We start from the raw sequence: 16,894 nt of genomic DNA, 5'->3' as shown, positions 1-16,894 counted from the left end.
GTACATCCTCTCCGAGTTCACTCTTGATGGTGCCGCTGTGAAACATCACCTTTGGCTTCATGTCCATCACTTCACCTGAAACACGAGAACAAGTATGTAACTGTCTTGAAATGACAACGTATGATATGGCCTGTTTGACCCACTGGAAATGTCTTTCTTTTCACATTGCGAAACAGATTGAAACATTATCATGGAATTTATCATTTCTTCTACCTTTTCCTCTAACACCTTCTTCAATGTGTACTCCTAATCGTTATGGGAAAAGGGGAAGGTTTTTGTCTCTTTTATTTACCTGTTGATTTTTTGACGGTCATATTGACTGTACTTCCAAAGACCACAGAGCCAGATGACATTACACTGACCCCACACTCGAACGATCCCGTGTCGTGTCCATGCACAAAGGAAAAGTGAAGTGTGCCTAAAAACAAATAATTGCAGCCTAAAGTGATTCAAACTGACAAAACAAACTGAACGGTATTTATGCCAGGGCGTGTCAGCCTGATGTGGAGCAATTGACACAGGTTGTAGAAGTGTTTTGTTTGTTTGTAGTTTAACGCCGCACGCAGAAATATTCTAGCTATTTGACGGCGGTCTTTAGAGGTGTACTTTGGTGAGACACGTAACTGGTGACATAGTAAGCCAGGGCCATAATCGGGGCCAGGCATGGATCATCGGATCCAGGCATGGCTGCGGAACGCAGATCCACACAGCTGTTAGCTGTGACTTTAGACCACAAAGCCTGTCATTCACCAATATGCTAGATGGCATGATGTTTTATAAACATAACTAAGGTACATCTTATTATTATGCATACAGTCATGTTACAGAACCAAAACACATTTATTCTGTATGAGGGATATATCTATTAAATAATAAGTATCGTAGTCATGTACCGTCCGAATCTATCGTTGTTCTATTGGTGTTCTTGATTTGAGAAGGGAATGCCTTTCCACGCGTTTTGAACCAGCCTATCTTCCCTGGGGGTGGTTCCCGGCAGATGAGTGACGCTGGTTCCCCTGCGGGTACAGTCAGCTGTAGGACCGGAGCTCGAACATCCCAGGCCGCATCCATATCTGTGGATAGAAAGGTGCTGGAAGTGTTTGCCGGAGGGAGGAACGAATGTGTATAGAGAAACAATGACAGCGATCTGGTGTGCCTGAACACATATTACATGTGTTGTCAAGTGACTTTCCTCGAAATGTGCTCTGTTCACCCAGCAGTTAAAGGGTGCCTACTAGGATGAGACATTCCTTTAGTGAAATGCAGGTTCGTTGAAGACGCCACGTACATATATATGATCATTGAAGAATCAATGTGGTAATATTTCCTGTATGTATATATTGACATGCCCCTTTTAGTTTATACAGCCTCATTTCATATTAGAAAACTACTTTATCAAATACGTGAATAAACTCGTAGTGTCAGTATTTCAAGCTACATTTGAAACAAATACACACACCTGCATGTCTAAAAAACAACGAAATGGACGCCAGAACGACAGCAACCCGTCTTGCCATACCTTGTTGAATAAAATACGGGGTCATTAGCTATGCGGAAATATATCCATTTGTTATCAAAGTACACGTACATGTCATTAGTACTATCAACCTTTGAACGTACTACTTCCTGTTTGTAACATTGTGAATAAGTGAATAATTTCTTCGCGGAACTGCATTTCTTATTTAACATCACGATGTTGTTGTGTCAGTGATTTTATTTGTTCGTTTGTTTATTTTTTGTTTAACGCCACACTTATTCCAGCTATATGACGGCGGTCTGTAAAAAATCGAGTCTGGACCAGACAATGCAGTGATTGATATCATGAGCATCGAACCACGCAATTGGGATACGATGACATGCATCAACTAAGTCAGCGAGTCTGACCACCCGATCCCCTTAGATGCCTCTTATTACAAGCATACGGTAAGCATTGGTTGCTGAAAATATATTCTACCCCGGATCTTCACGGGGCTGTTGTGTCAGTGTAACGGGGACATTGTGATATGAATAGAATATACTTAACTCATGATTTGAAAAGGGAAAAGCGAAAACAAATGCGTAGCTCTAAATGAACACGTCAGATATATCAGATCCAATGTACATGTAATATATGGAGGTTACCAGGCGAACAAACGCTTTCACAAACGGTACCTAAAACGAAACCAACTCTTGTTTTTCTGGGATGTGCGCATTAATATATTACATCACAAGATGAGTGATTAGAAATATAGTACCAACTGAAACTTGTTTTTAGACAGTGGTTTAACTACCATATAGGTAAGTTTTTAAATGACCCTAAAACCTTCTCAGTGATCGTCGTTTGCAAGAATACAGATGTACGCTAGAGTTAGTGCCCATTTCAAGGGTAGCTGCTCACGTCTATGAGATGTCACGTTTGTTTTAAGTCTTCCTGGTTATACATTGTCATAACATTACGAAAAGAAGTCAGATGTCCCACACAGCGACAAAAGGAGGTTACCAGGAGAACAAACGCTTTCACAAACGGTACCTAAAACGAAACCAACTCTTGGATGTGCGCATTAATATATAACATCACAAGATGAGTGATTAGAAATATAGTACCAACTGCAACTTGTTTTTTAGACAGTGGTTTAAAACCTAAAACCTTCTCAGTGATCGTCGTTTGCAAGAATACAGATGTACGCTAGAGTTAGTGCCCATTTCAAGGGTAGCTACTCAAGCCTATGAGATGTCTTGTTTTAAGTCTTCCTGGTTATACATTGTCATATCATTACGAAATGAAGTCAGATGTCCCACACAGCGACAAAAGGAAACAAAGTGTCGGATTTATCTTGACCAAATCCAACTATTGTAAATTGTACATGGACCGATAGCCTACAAAACACTGAATAAAACACCATGTGTTTATGTGTCACTAGCAAAGAGTGATGATACGAAAACGCTGGAAGTATCCTGCCCTAACGACGGCATCTGTCACAAACACATGCAAAGACAAGTCAAATGTTTACCCGAAAAATAACGGGAACATATGGTACAAGTTAAAACATGAAATTGTATCGGGCATTATACATGTTTTTCTCACTTGTGCGTCAAATGTCTGCCATAAAAAAGTTCTTTTAAATAGCTTAGCTGGGCCTTGAATGTTGTTTATTTGAACTTAGAAGGAACTTCTGAGCAATCGTCGTATGACGCTCTTTGACATCTTGATGGAAAGAGCATGCTCGGATGTTCCTCAAAAGTTGTGAAATGTTGACACCAAGGGCTGGTGCTGCTGCAATATTCCTCGACATAAAGGGCACGTTGAAGTCATCCCTCTTGTCATACAGTGTTGTGGATAATTTTGTCACTCTGATATCTCTATGCATAGATCTGAATACAAAACATCTAAGCCGGTCTCACTGATCTCTTTTATTTGTCGTTCAGGTGGGTTTATCATTAGAAGGGAAGTGGTTATTTGACCATTATTGAACGATATCAGATCATTAATATTATATACATGAAGCGTAAGTTAAACGTCTTGGCCAAATTAATTTGTTTTGATCTTGTCAATCTGAGCGGAGGTTCCGATACATGCATAAAGAAACAGATCAGCAGGAAGCTGAGGAAAATTGGTGCCCATGGGGATGCCTACATGTTGCTTAAATGTCTTCCCCCCCCCCAAGTTTCACACAAATGTTATCAATGAGGAAGTCAAGAATTGCAAGTTAAATAATTAATAATGAGCGTCATGTCACACTTTATTTATTAATTTCACGCGTTTCGTAAGTGTAACCAAACATTGTAACCGGACTCACGTTGTCATACGAGGATATATATCAAGCCAAAATCTAGAGTAGAAACCGTTGTGGTTGTGGTGGTGGTGCGTGTGTGTGTGTGTGTGTGTGTGTGTGTGTGTGTGTGTATGTGTGTGTGTGTGTGTGTGTGTGTGTGCTTGCCTATCCTGAGTCGTTACCATTGTCACATGTACACAGATTATCGTTTGATAAAGCAGTTATTAATTAAATCAAAAAATATAAGTAGAATTTCCTTGTTTGCTACTTACGTGCCATCACAAATGAAACTGAAACCAAGTTCAAACTTGTTCTCCAAATTAAAGCTATTACTTAAATAGACACAATATTACTGTTGGACTCAACTTATCACGCACTGTGTTTAATTAGTATCATTGAAACCCATTGCAAACGAGTCATGAAATTTGTTGACGAATTGGAAAGAATTTTCATATGTTGAACACGTTACTGGTCTAATTACGTAATACGACCACTACATATGTATTATAACAAACGGACGTAGATAAATGAAGAGTTTCTTTATTTTAAACCGTTTGATGATATGATACAGGGACAAATTATAACATGACAGGTTTACCGTTTTCAAACAGGTTTTAATAAGGCAAAATATGAACAATCTATCGAAATATGGTCGAAAGATATATACATGTGATTACAAATGGAAAGACAAGGTTATGACTATGAGTCCAATGCTAGTTGCAATACAATACTAGGTGAAATTTATTGATATAAACATACTTCATAGGTACGACATGAATATTATATGAGATGGTGGGCCGGTGAAATGGGGTAGCGTTAACGTCTGTTAACGTCTTTTGGTATGACGCGGCCCGGGATGAAACCCTGGATCCTTCCGCTTCCCGGGTATTTCATGAGAAACCCGTAATGGGCATACATAATTATTGTTGAAGTTGATTGTATTAAAATGTGTAAAAACAGCATGCAACAAACTAGGTCCTAAGTGTCTGAACACTTTCGAAAGATGTCCAGGCATATTAACAGAATATTTTGTCTTCATAAGAGTGAGTGGGTGAGTTGGGTTTAACGCCGCTTTTAACAGTATTCCAGTTATATCACGCTGTGTCAGCTTAATGTGGGAGGAAAGCCCCAAGTGATGCAGGTCTTAGACGTTGACCACATCGGTGAAACCCACGAGCACGGGTATGGTGCTGACAAACCTAGAAACATAATCGGGGCGAACCGAGATTCGAACCCACAGGTTTCTGGCGTGCCCAAGGGACGCAACTCTGCACAGCGAATCGCGGCGCATTAGACGACTGGGCCACCGGTGCCCCCGTCTTCATAAGAACACGCGTTGAAAGTGCTGACGTGTATGGTGTCGTGATTCAGTTATACCTGTGACCATATCAAGTGCAGTGTACCTGTTTCAGGGTAACTGTTTACATACAATTTAACGTGGAACGATAGTAGGTGTTCATATTATCATGACAAAATATGAAAATCTACCTTCTTATGAAAATACGTGCATGTAAAAATATTATAAAATCGTAAAATAAAATCGGGACAGAAATATTTTTGGTTAATGGAATTTACAATTCACGACTGCTTTCTGTTCAATGGAGGTATACGATATTAATGACATTGCCAGAAAACATGTATTTCAGGTGCTGCAAACTGAAAAGGGTTTCAAATTCAGATGCCGTGTAACAGGGACGTTTATGTAATGACATTGGTTTCGGCTAAAAAAGTTCCTCAGCTGCGGCACCTCACTTTTGAGTGAGTGAGTGAGTTGGGTTTAACGCCGCTTTTAACATTATTCCAGTTATATCACGGCGCTGGGCGGTCGGGTAGCCTAGAGGTTAAAGCGTTTTCTCGTCACGCCGAAGGCCCGGGTTCGATTCCCGACATGGGTACAATGTGTGAAGCCCATTTCTGGTTTCTCCGCCGTGATATTGCTGGAATATTGCTAAAAGCGGCGTAAAACCATACTCACTAACTCACTCACTATATCGCGGCGTGTCAACTTTATGTGGGAGGAAAGCCCGAAGTGATGCAGGTCTCAGACGTTTACCACTTCGGTGAAACCCACGAGCACGGGTATGTTGCTGACAAACCTAGAAACATAATCGGGAATCGGCGAACCGGGATTCGAACCCACAATCCGAGGTTTCTGGCGTGCCCAAGAGACGCAACTCTGCACAGCGAATCGCTGCGCCTTAGATGACTGGGCCACCCGTGGCATCCATTATTGGAAGAAAATTAAAAGTGTTCAATAAAAAATATAAAAATCATTATTCCTCCTGACTTTTGAGAAATAAATGTGTTCGAGAAACATTTGTTTTGCAGCCTTAGCTTCACATATGCGAAGGTTATGCATATAATAGTTATTTTATAACACTAGAAAAATAAATGGTCAATCCCGAAGGAACATTCCGCCTCAAATAATACATTCATAATTGCAGAACTTGTACGCCATATATGGGATGTCTTCTGTAAAATACCGCATGTCCTCTACAGGCGTCCACGTCTCCATCCTTCGTTCCAGACAAGTAAGATGGAGGGTTGTCATTTTCTATCTGCATACGTCTGAAATCGATTTTGTACTACTGCTAGATAGAAAATAATTGATACATTCAGGTACAAACACATGTCGGTACTAACCTAATTTACAAACTAAGTAACTGCACTAGACTCAGTAAACCTCCAACATGCTTTTCATGATAGGGCAGCGGGGTAGCCTAGTTGTTAAGCGTTCGCTCGTCACGCCGAAGACTCGAGTTCGATTCCCAACATGGGTTCAAAGTGTAAATCCAGTTTCTGGTGTCCCATGCTGTGGTATTGCTCTTGAGAAGAATATTAGTGAGGTGGGTTCAGCACCACGGCAACCGCGTCATACCACGGCTTGTCAGCACAACGTCGGACGTAACGCCCAAGGTTGTCCGGGTATCTTCGCCGTCCTGGGACCTATGCGCATGGGTACTTGCATGGTATGATCAAACCAATTACAAGAACTAAAATCATTGATCAGAATTCTGGCACGCCTGAGACAAATGAGCCACCGTGCTCCTGGATTTGAGTGATGATCAGTCACATCGTGTAAGGATGACCAAATAATTCATTCTGACGCGACGTTGAGTCTAGTTATACAGCCGATCCATATTTATACATTCCTACCGACTCTAACTCAGGACCCTTGGCCTCATTAAAACTTGAGTTTTGTCCTTGAAATTATGGGTCATGGGTCATGCCCGACATGGAACACTATGTAAAGTGTGCCAAAAATATCACTATGTTAAAAAAACATTATTTCCTTTTTCCGTTAATAGTCGCTTTTGCTTATCCGTGTACGTCCACAAAACTATTGACAAATGTGTAAAACGCGTTTTTTCTATCAACTGTCTGTCACAAAAATTTAACCATGAGGAAGTTAAAATCAGCATCGTAAAGATCCATATCATAACGTTTTAGCTGAAAGTTATCAAATGACAACTGATTCGTACCGTATAATGACAATCCCGACTGCACCTAGCAGGGCAAGGGCGATGAATGCACCCACTAACGACCCAATCAGTACAACGGACGCTGAAATAATGAAGTGATATCACACTTTAAATGATAAGAATTTAATAACTTTACAGTTACTTCAATTTTCGCTTTGAAAGTTCTAAGTTCGATTCAAGAATTCATAAACTTTAATTATAAAATTTCGCATACGGGAACCACAAACTATCAACGGTACTGTTTAATTACATATGAACTCCTACCACTCATGCTGTTGTAAATAGTGCAAACAATCGAAATTACCGATGAGCTAAACTTGAGGTATGATTTATGAGTTCAGATGCCGTGTAACAGTGACGCTTGTGTAAAGACATTGGTTTCTGTACTGTTAACGTGTATAACTGTCGTCTTTACAAAATCAGTTAATAGATACACTAGTACTGCTGGGGTAAAACAGTTATAGTAAAATTATGCATGTCTTGCCTGGAACGTCATCGCCCTTCTCCACAGATGAAATGGACTGCGTACCGATTGCCTGGCCTGTAAATAAATTGAAACTTAGTTTTTTTCAGGGTTTTGTCTACAATAAGCAGAAACTGATATTTTTTGCAACTGTATGACATTGTCCCTTTTGTGATAATGGACACACGGATTATGCAACATCCTGGTGTGATACTTTTCTTTCAAACCCATATCTAAGAAAACTTGTGATATATGTCGGGTGAAATGTTACCTTTGACACAAATCACAAACTTCATATAATATGAATACGATACAAATTATATCCAGTGCTAACATTAGTAGCTGTATATATAGAATACAGCCACAAGAAGAACCATTGAACGGATGAACCTGATCGCAGCACAAAAATGATTAAAATTCATAGCAAAAAATAAATAAATTATTCTTATCGTACACGTACATTACATATGATGTTGCACCACGAGCTCGTGTGAAGATCGGGGTTAGAATAGGTCTTCAGCAACTATGCTTGTCGTCAGAGGCGACTCACGGGATAGGTGGTCAGGCTCGCTGACTTGGTTGATACATAACATCGTATCCGAATTGTGTAGATCGATGCTCATGATATTACTCACTGGATTGTCTGGTCCAGACTAGATTATTTTCAGACCGCCGTCCTACAGCTGGAATATTGCTGAGTGCGGCGTTAAACAACAAATAAACAAACATAATCTTGTTGCAGCCAGTGTTCATCCTGTTAACAGTTATCACAGCACAAAGCTTATATTAAGAAATGACCTGTACTGTCATGATGGACATACGTCACTGAAGAAGCCAGTGATTGTCGAAAGTGAGATGTCTGTAGTCTTGTTACCTCTGGTCACACTGCTGCTCACATTGCACGATGTCTAAACCTAATACTATCAGAACAACAGGTTTGTTTTACATTTCATATTTCAAAACGAGGGCCTTTGACCTTCAAACTACAGTCCGTTTGTTTTCGAAGGTGTAGGTTATATACTGTTTATCGATGAATATTCTTACACACATTGTTGTTATTTTTTGTAATGCAGGAATATGATGTCATGATACTTCAGTATTTATAGCCAAATGTACTTTTGCATGTAACGTGTCAACATCTGTGGCTGATACAACAATATACTTGCCGGCGGATAGATCCTTCTCAGACAGAGTCTTGATGGTTCTGGAATGATTTGATTGTGTGACCGTTTTGGTGATCTCATCATCGCAGAACGAGGTGTCAACTGGAAAAACAATGGAACCAAACTAACAACTCTGTACAGCTTGTCCTTCGAAGGGGGGTTTTGGTGGAATATTGTAGTGGATGGTATTAGTAACACGATATTGTAACATGCTGTTCCCGAGATGCAATGGTATTTAGAACTGGCTCTGGTATTACTCATTGAGAAACATACATAACGTTACTCATCAGTAGTTTCACCAAACCCAACAGCACGAGTACATATTGGATAGTATCATCATTTTGGCTATAACATGACACGGGTATTTGCTTCATCATGTGAGAAACTGCTGATGTTTGGAATACTTATTCTCAACTATCAACACAAAATGCTCAATGGTATGAAATATTTACCTTTTATGACTTTCAAGTTGACCTGACTTCCAAGCGTTAGTGTACTGATACCCGAGACACTGCACTTATACACTGCAGTATCCTTGACATTCACAGAAGAAAACTGAAGTGTTCCTGCAAAATACACAAGTGAAATTATATTCTTGTGGTACCTGTAGGATCTTTCTATGACAAGGTTATGCTTCGTGGAATTTGAGTTTTCAGATCGTTCTAACAATGGTCTGACAGAAATATGTAGATTGTTGCATGAGTTACTGCTGCTTACCTTTCACGTCTATTTTCATCCTATCATCAGGTTTGATTTGCGAAAGTTTCTTTGTGTCAGTCATTTTAAACCAGCCGATTCTCCCAGGAGGAGGTTTGCGGCAAGTCAGGAATAGAGGCAGTCCCTCACAGCCATACTGTGTGATTAGTGGCGCCCGGTCACTCCATGACGCTGATTCAGCTGGGAATCATCAGTCATGAAAAATATTTTGTTGTATGAAAAAGACAAATAATAAATTTGGCCAAAAGAAATGTTATTTTCGTCAATGTCTGTTGAAGGGACTGGTATAATAAACCACGATTCATAGATGACATAAAGTAAATTAACTTATAGTTATGTAAACTTACGATGGTTCAGGGGATACCGCTTACAACATGAACTTTTATCATTTAATAGTCAAGTGAAATTTGTAAAATATTATATATAACTTATTTTCATCAGTACAATATTCACCATAATATTCAAAATGGGTAGCAATATTGTTATGCTCAAGATATCCAAAACGAGGTTTCAGTAGAAGACAGTATATCTGATTGAGTACTCTTTTGGGGGGAATGATAAAGTCGCATTACAGAACATAGTTTATCTAACTTTGTACAGTGAGAGCGATATTTTCAGAATTCCAGGGAACAGATGAAAATTAACATGCATCTCTTACCTGCACAGCACCTCACAGCTAATATCACCAGTGTCGTGAGTTTGAGTTTCCACATGTTGTGTTTGATTACTGCAAATACAAAGCATGAATTTCAGGTAGTATGATGATTTTATGATGTGAACAAACATTGAAACATTAAACAAAACAATTATTATTATTGAACTACTGTCACAATCGCAGACGCATTCAGAAATGTACATGAAGTTTGTTAGATAGGTTCCAAAGGGATGCAAGGTACAACTGTATTAAAACAACGACATCATTGCTCAAGTCTGTACACCTCTCTCGTGTAAATGCTGTGTTCCATACTCTATATTGAATACATGACTTTTTGTTGTACCGTTATCTTAACATCCATTTACATGTATATTTGGGAATTGTGGTGTTTCCAAGCTTCCCTTTGTGACATTTGATACTGAGTAAATGCAGAGGTTTGGTTTTGGTTTGTTGTCGCACTCAGCAATATTCCAGGCATATGACGGCGGTCTGTAAATAATCGAGTCTGGACCAGACTATCCAGTGATTAATTAATTCATGAGCATCGATCCACGCAATTGAGATCGATGACATGCATCAACCAAGTCAGCGAGCCTGACCACCCGATCCCGTTAGTCGCCTCTTACGACAAGCATAGTCACCCTTTACGGCAAGCATGGGTTGCGGAAGAGTTATTCTACCCCGGCGTCCTCACGGGCCTACAACAAGGAAATATGCGGTTGTGATTATGTCAATATACATTCATGCAATGCTGTACCTTCATCCAAAAGACTACACATCACACACAAAGTTCACAGTCCTCAATTGCATGGCCAATAAAGGAAGTCTTGAAGGTTCGTTGCTCAACAAATATTCAGGTGTGTTAATGCAATGTTATATTTCCTTGTTTTCTCCGCGTGGTTCAAATTATTCGAATACGTGTGAAACTTTACACCCAAACATCATATAAGAACCAATCACATAAATGTTGATTAAAAACTTCGGTTGACGTTCAACTTGTTGCCGGAGAAAAGTAATCCTTACCTTCAATGAGTTATTAGGAAATCGTGTTGACGTGTTGAATAATTGCAGCTGTACCCCTGTTTTTCTGCCTCAGCAAAACTAGGAGTTGGTCATCTGACTAGACTGAAACCGAAAACAAAATATGAAACTTCAATGACAGATAATCAATCTCAATTATTCCGCGGAAACAGATTCCATTGGGCGTAAAAGGCAAAATAGCGGTTACAATAATATTCTGACTCTTAAAGGACAAAATTCCGAATGATGAACTAAAGTAGTGAGGGGATAATTGAGTGAGTTAATAACTCAGCTTTAAACATTTTTCCAGTTACATCACGGCGTGCAAGCTTACCGTTGGAGGAAAGAGCGAAATGTTGCAGGTCTTAGGCCTTAACCATTTTGGTGAAACCACGAGCACGGGTATGTGCTGACAAATCTAGACAACAAAATCGGGGCTAACCGGGATTCGAACCCACGATCATTGTGGCGCCTTAGCTGTCTAGGCCACCCGTATCCACTGACTATTGTACACGCCTTGTGTCTTTGTATTTACATATTTTCTCTTCGGGCGAAACCACGACAAGGAAACAGAAAAAAGCAATACATCGATGGAATACAAGGCAAATACTACTGTGCTCTTAATGATATAAACCTCCGCCGAGGAGATCCCCGGCCGCGTCAGGCCAAAAGACGATAAAAGATAGTGGTTACACACACACACACACACACACACACACACACACACACACACACACACACACACACACACACACACACACACACACACATACATACATACTGTTCAACTGCAGAACGGGACATCGTGTGATGCTTAACGTCTCCGTATCTAGGGCTATATCTCTCTTCAACAAAAGCTTCCCTGTGTTGCTTTTCTAACGAAATGAAACGAAAACGAATTATAAACAAAGAATTAATAAGATATGTGTAGCATGACCCAAAGGAGGCAATCTTTACAATTTGCTGTCAGCATTGATATTCTGATGATTTCCGCATAAATACAGAGAAGTCTTTCTAGACTGTCTCAGAAGGTAAAACAAAACACAAAACATAGTTTCGCCTTTTCAAAACAATATGTAACATTTTGCTGAATTTGTTACACCTTAATCTTACCAATGGATAAACATCTTTATGCTGCATAAAGTAACATTGGGATCGTTAATATTTCTTTGTTGCATCGCTTATTGATCTTTCACACTTTTGTGAACATTTGGGCCTATTCGTACTGCTTTTATTGACTGGTGCTTATACTTTCAGGGGTATAGGAGGCCGAGCCGTATAGGTCGCCGTTATCAGTCCAGGAGTCGGTCCCGGATCCGCTGATCGCGGGTTCGAATCCAAGTTGGATATGACTGAAGAAGTGCTACAAGAACTCCTAGACAGCGCACTGCTCTGGAGCTACGCATGGTTTGTTACTGATGCACAGCTGGAATATTGTTGACTGCGGCTTTACACAACATTCACACACTCACTGTTTGTTTGACAATGTAAAATTGTGTATAAAACAAAAAGAAATACAACGACACTGAAATTTGTTAAGTGACATTTATTAAGGCAATATGACAAAAATGAAATTGCAATTTCTTAAAGGTATAAATCATGTGAAAATGCAACATACACGTACATGTACACGTATAATATGTGTGAAATACCCGACAAACATTATTGTAGTCACTGTATGTGATGATGCATTCACAGTCACATGCGTAACGCGTAACGTGACATGTGTTAGTGTCCTGGCCACATGTCCGGTTATATTCAGAATTATTTAAAAAATATATAATTGAAACTGGGTGTGTTGAGGGTTGCCTGAACCAATTATAGCAATGGCATTATGCGGTTTTGTACAACCTTTTAACACAGAACTGTCCACGTACCAACTGACAATAATAATACGATGCCTTTACAAACTAGGACTCCGGGTTATTACTGGTTCCTAGCACTTGACAAAGAGGCAACTTAACTGGATAAGGATTCAGGCTCGTTGACGGCGTCTCATCGTCCCTCGATGGCGTGGGACGTGGTTCATAATATTAACCACTGGTTTGTCTGGGCCAAAACTTTGATATAAATTATATGACCACATAAAGCATGCGTAGATTCCAGTACGGAACCTATATGATCATCTGTGCTAAATTAAAAGCATTTACATGACTGATGATATGCCTTTCACAAAAAAGACCCGGGTACAAACGGAGAAGAGCAAGACGGCGTGGTTGCAGTAAAAGTACTTGAACATCGGCACATTCCACCACCAGCACCAGCACCCTCTCCTGACACATCCACCACCACTCCTGTTTCTTTATTGGGATGATAATAAAACGTGATAACCCATTTGTAGATGCGTGACCTGACATTAATGAAAAACTTAATAAGGCATGTACATGTCATAACATATCATTGATTATCATTGTTTAGAGGGCTTTGAAATTTTAAAAATATTTTTGAACGTATTTCAAAAGATGGAGATATGTGTAAGGACAAATGTTGTTCCTTTTTAATGTATAGAATTATGACATTAATCAGATTGCAATCATACAAATGTTTTGTGAAAGTTTTATGTTAAATTAGGAAAATTGCGCATGCGTCTTGATTGCTTTCTTGAGCAAAATATTACAGAAGGAAACGCGATACCCCGTTGTCATTGAAGAGAAACACATGTGAACAGTAAAACTAAAAATAACTTGATTGTAACCAGGTGAACCAAAACTCTAATATGAACTTTTACAAAGGCACAGTCATGCACATGGTAATGCAGAATTGTGTACCAGACAGTTTGAAATTAATTTCTGGAAGTGTGTTATCAGACTATGCGGTACTATGACAGTTCAAACACTATGACATAAATACATTTATGCTATATTGCAATGATGTCTCAACCTTCGAGAGGCGGTCGGGTAGCCTAGTGGTTAAAGCGTTCGCTCGTCACGCCGAAGACCCGGGTTCGATTCCCGACATGGGTACAATGTGTGAAGCGGATTTCTGGTGTCCCCCGCCGTGATATTGCTGGAATATTGCTAAAAGCGGCGTAAAACCCTACTCACTCACTCACTCACTCAACCTTCGAGTGGCTAGAGCCTTGTACCCATATGCATATTGTACATTACTGAATTACAGTCTACAAAAGTCTGGAACAAGATAATGTACGTGTACTAACACACTATTCATTAGTCTTTTGCTAGAGAAAAGCATCACGCGAAAATACCAGAAACATGATACATTTCGATATCATTAACAGTTTACGTTAACGTAAGTAACACATGTCTACATGACAACATAAGATTGCTGGTGGGAGGTGATTACTAGCCAACATAAACCCCTCCATCGTCATATCGGCAGGTTGGTGTACGGTTGTCTGTCTTCTGTTTCTTCAAGCGCCTGAAATCGAAGTATGTTAAGTTAAATCATTAGCATATACTTATAATAACAATGGCAACATGTACATGTATGTTGGAGGTTTCACAATATGTTGACATGTGACATATATTTAATGCACGTTATAACTCTTGCAAATTGTCGCTATACACCTTACGCGTAAGAATATATGTGAATCGATGCTCATGACGTCAATCACTGGATTTTCTTGCCCGATTCGATTATTTACAGACGGCCGTCATGTAGGTGGAATATTGCTGAGTCGGACCGTAAACAACAAACAAACGAAACACAAACGAAAAACGAGAAACACATTAACAAACAACAGACAGGTTATCGCATATCATGTAGCAGTTATTCCTTTAGATTATTTATGTTGTTTATCAGAAAGACAAACGAAATATTTATATTTATTTATATGTAGACCGCCTCCGTGTTCTAGTGGTAGAGTGTCCGCCCGGAAAGCGGTAGGTCCGGGGTTCGATCCCCGACCGCGTCATACCAAATGACGTTAAAAGATGGTACTTGTTGTTACCCTGCCTGGCGCTCGGCATTATGGGGCTAAAACAAGGACTGGTCGGCTCGGAGTCAGTATACTGTGTCTGTGTGAGGTATTCATGGTAAACTGTGGCATAGTATCTCAGTGTGCTAGCCCTATAAATCGGCATCAGTCCGGACTAGTACAAGCAGCCACACACACACACACACACACACACACACACACACACACACACACACACACACACACACACACACACACACGTGCATGCATGTCGCTATATAAGTGCAATAATCTTGGACGCGACGTTAAACCCAATTTCACCTCACCTCACCTAAATTGAACTTTAGCTTATAGAGGTCCATTATAACATTACTGTGTCAAAGAGAAAATCAATATCCAAGTTTGTATGGTGAATATTCACGATTTCATTATTTACATCACCATGTTTGTATACTGCATTTTCAGATAATCATTGTGAAATAGGGAAATATCTTGGCCGTTTTTGCAGTTAGTTTTAATAATGAGGTATATTAAATTAAAAACGTGATTCTTTATACCATATCTTGTTACACACAAGTGTACCAATCAGTGCAAGCACGATGAGCACGACCACTGATGTAGCGACCAGAACAGAGGACGGTCCACCAGCCGACGCTGAAATGAGGAAAGGTTACATAAGTTTCGATTCATACATTTTACCCAAACCATGTTTTTAAATGCTTCGAAATAGCTTATTGATGTTGTGTTAGTGATACTTAAACAATTGGATAATGGCTTTACCAACGCTCGACTGTTGATGTACAGGCTCTCATACATTGGACAGCGCATAAGCAAAGGAGAACATCTCGGAAGTAACGCTTTGACTTGGTTAATATATATTACTGTTTTAATTACAAGTTGTATTTGTAGGTTAGCCATGACTCGGGTTTGCTGAACTGTTATAAACATACTTAAGTCATGTTTGCTTTGTAACTAAATGAGTGATCAAAGAACCCCAACACTACACATTTAAAGGGATGTTATGTAAATGGCATGATGTATAACTTGCCTGCTGTGGTGTCATCATTCTGCTCAAAAGGTGGAGTGGACTGCTTAGCGTTTGGTGGGACTGCATATAATGAGAAAGTAGGTCTCAGGGTGTACTGTATTTTCAAATATTTTCTTTAGTCACAATTATATTAACGAATATTAATATTATTATTTACAGTATTTTTAAAATAAAATGCATCAAAGAGATTTTGGGTGATCCTGGCACGGTCAGGCTGGTTATGTTCATCATCAGCTCAGGGTCCTTGCCCCTATTAGGTTTTCAGAAACCCATGCTTGCCGTAAAAGGCGACTATGCTTGTCGTAAAAGGCGACTAACGGGATCGGGTGGTCAGGCTCGCTGACTTGGTTGATGCATGTCATCGATCCCAATTGCGAGGATCGATGTTCATGATGTCAATCACTGGATTGTCTGGTCCAGAGTGTCGCTTTAAACAACAAACCAAACCAAAACCTCTACACGCAGCCCAGACAGGGACTTCTCCCCGGAAGCGCTTCCTAGTTGAACCCACGCAGAACGTGTTGGGAGAATGTGAATACTCCCAAACACACTGCACATAGACTCAATGCAGTGGTCGCGTAGAAAGCCTCTCCCCGAATCTGGACCGATTTGAAATGGCACTACGTTTGGTTGACACTCATTTCCGTCCTGTCCAGAAACAATCCAGAACCATCAACAAAATCAACATTGACTTTGAGATTATGTCCCACATCCTTG

Source organism: Haliotis rufescens, unplaced genomic scaffold, assembly GCF_023055435.1.
Source record: "Haliotis rufescens isolate VD_foot unplaced genomic scaffold, xgHalRufe1.0.p SCAF_1, whole genome shotgun sequence".
Taxonomy (NCBI): Eukaryota; Metazoa; Mollusca; class Gastropoda; order Lepetellida; family Haliotidae; genus Haliotis; species Haliotis rufescens.
The sequence above is the reverse complement of the archived record's forward strand: the minus strand, read 5'-3'. Positions refer to the sequence as shown.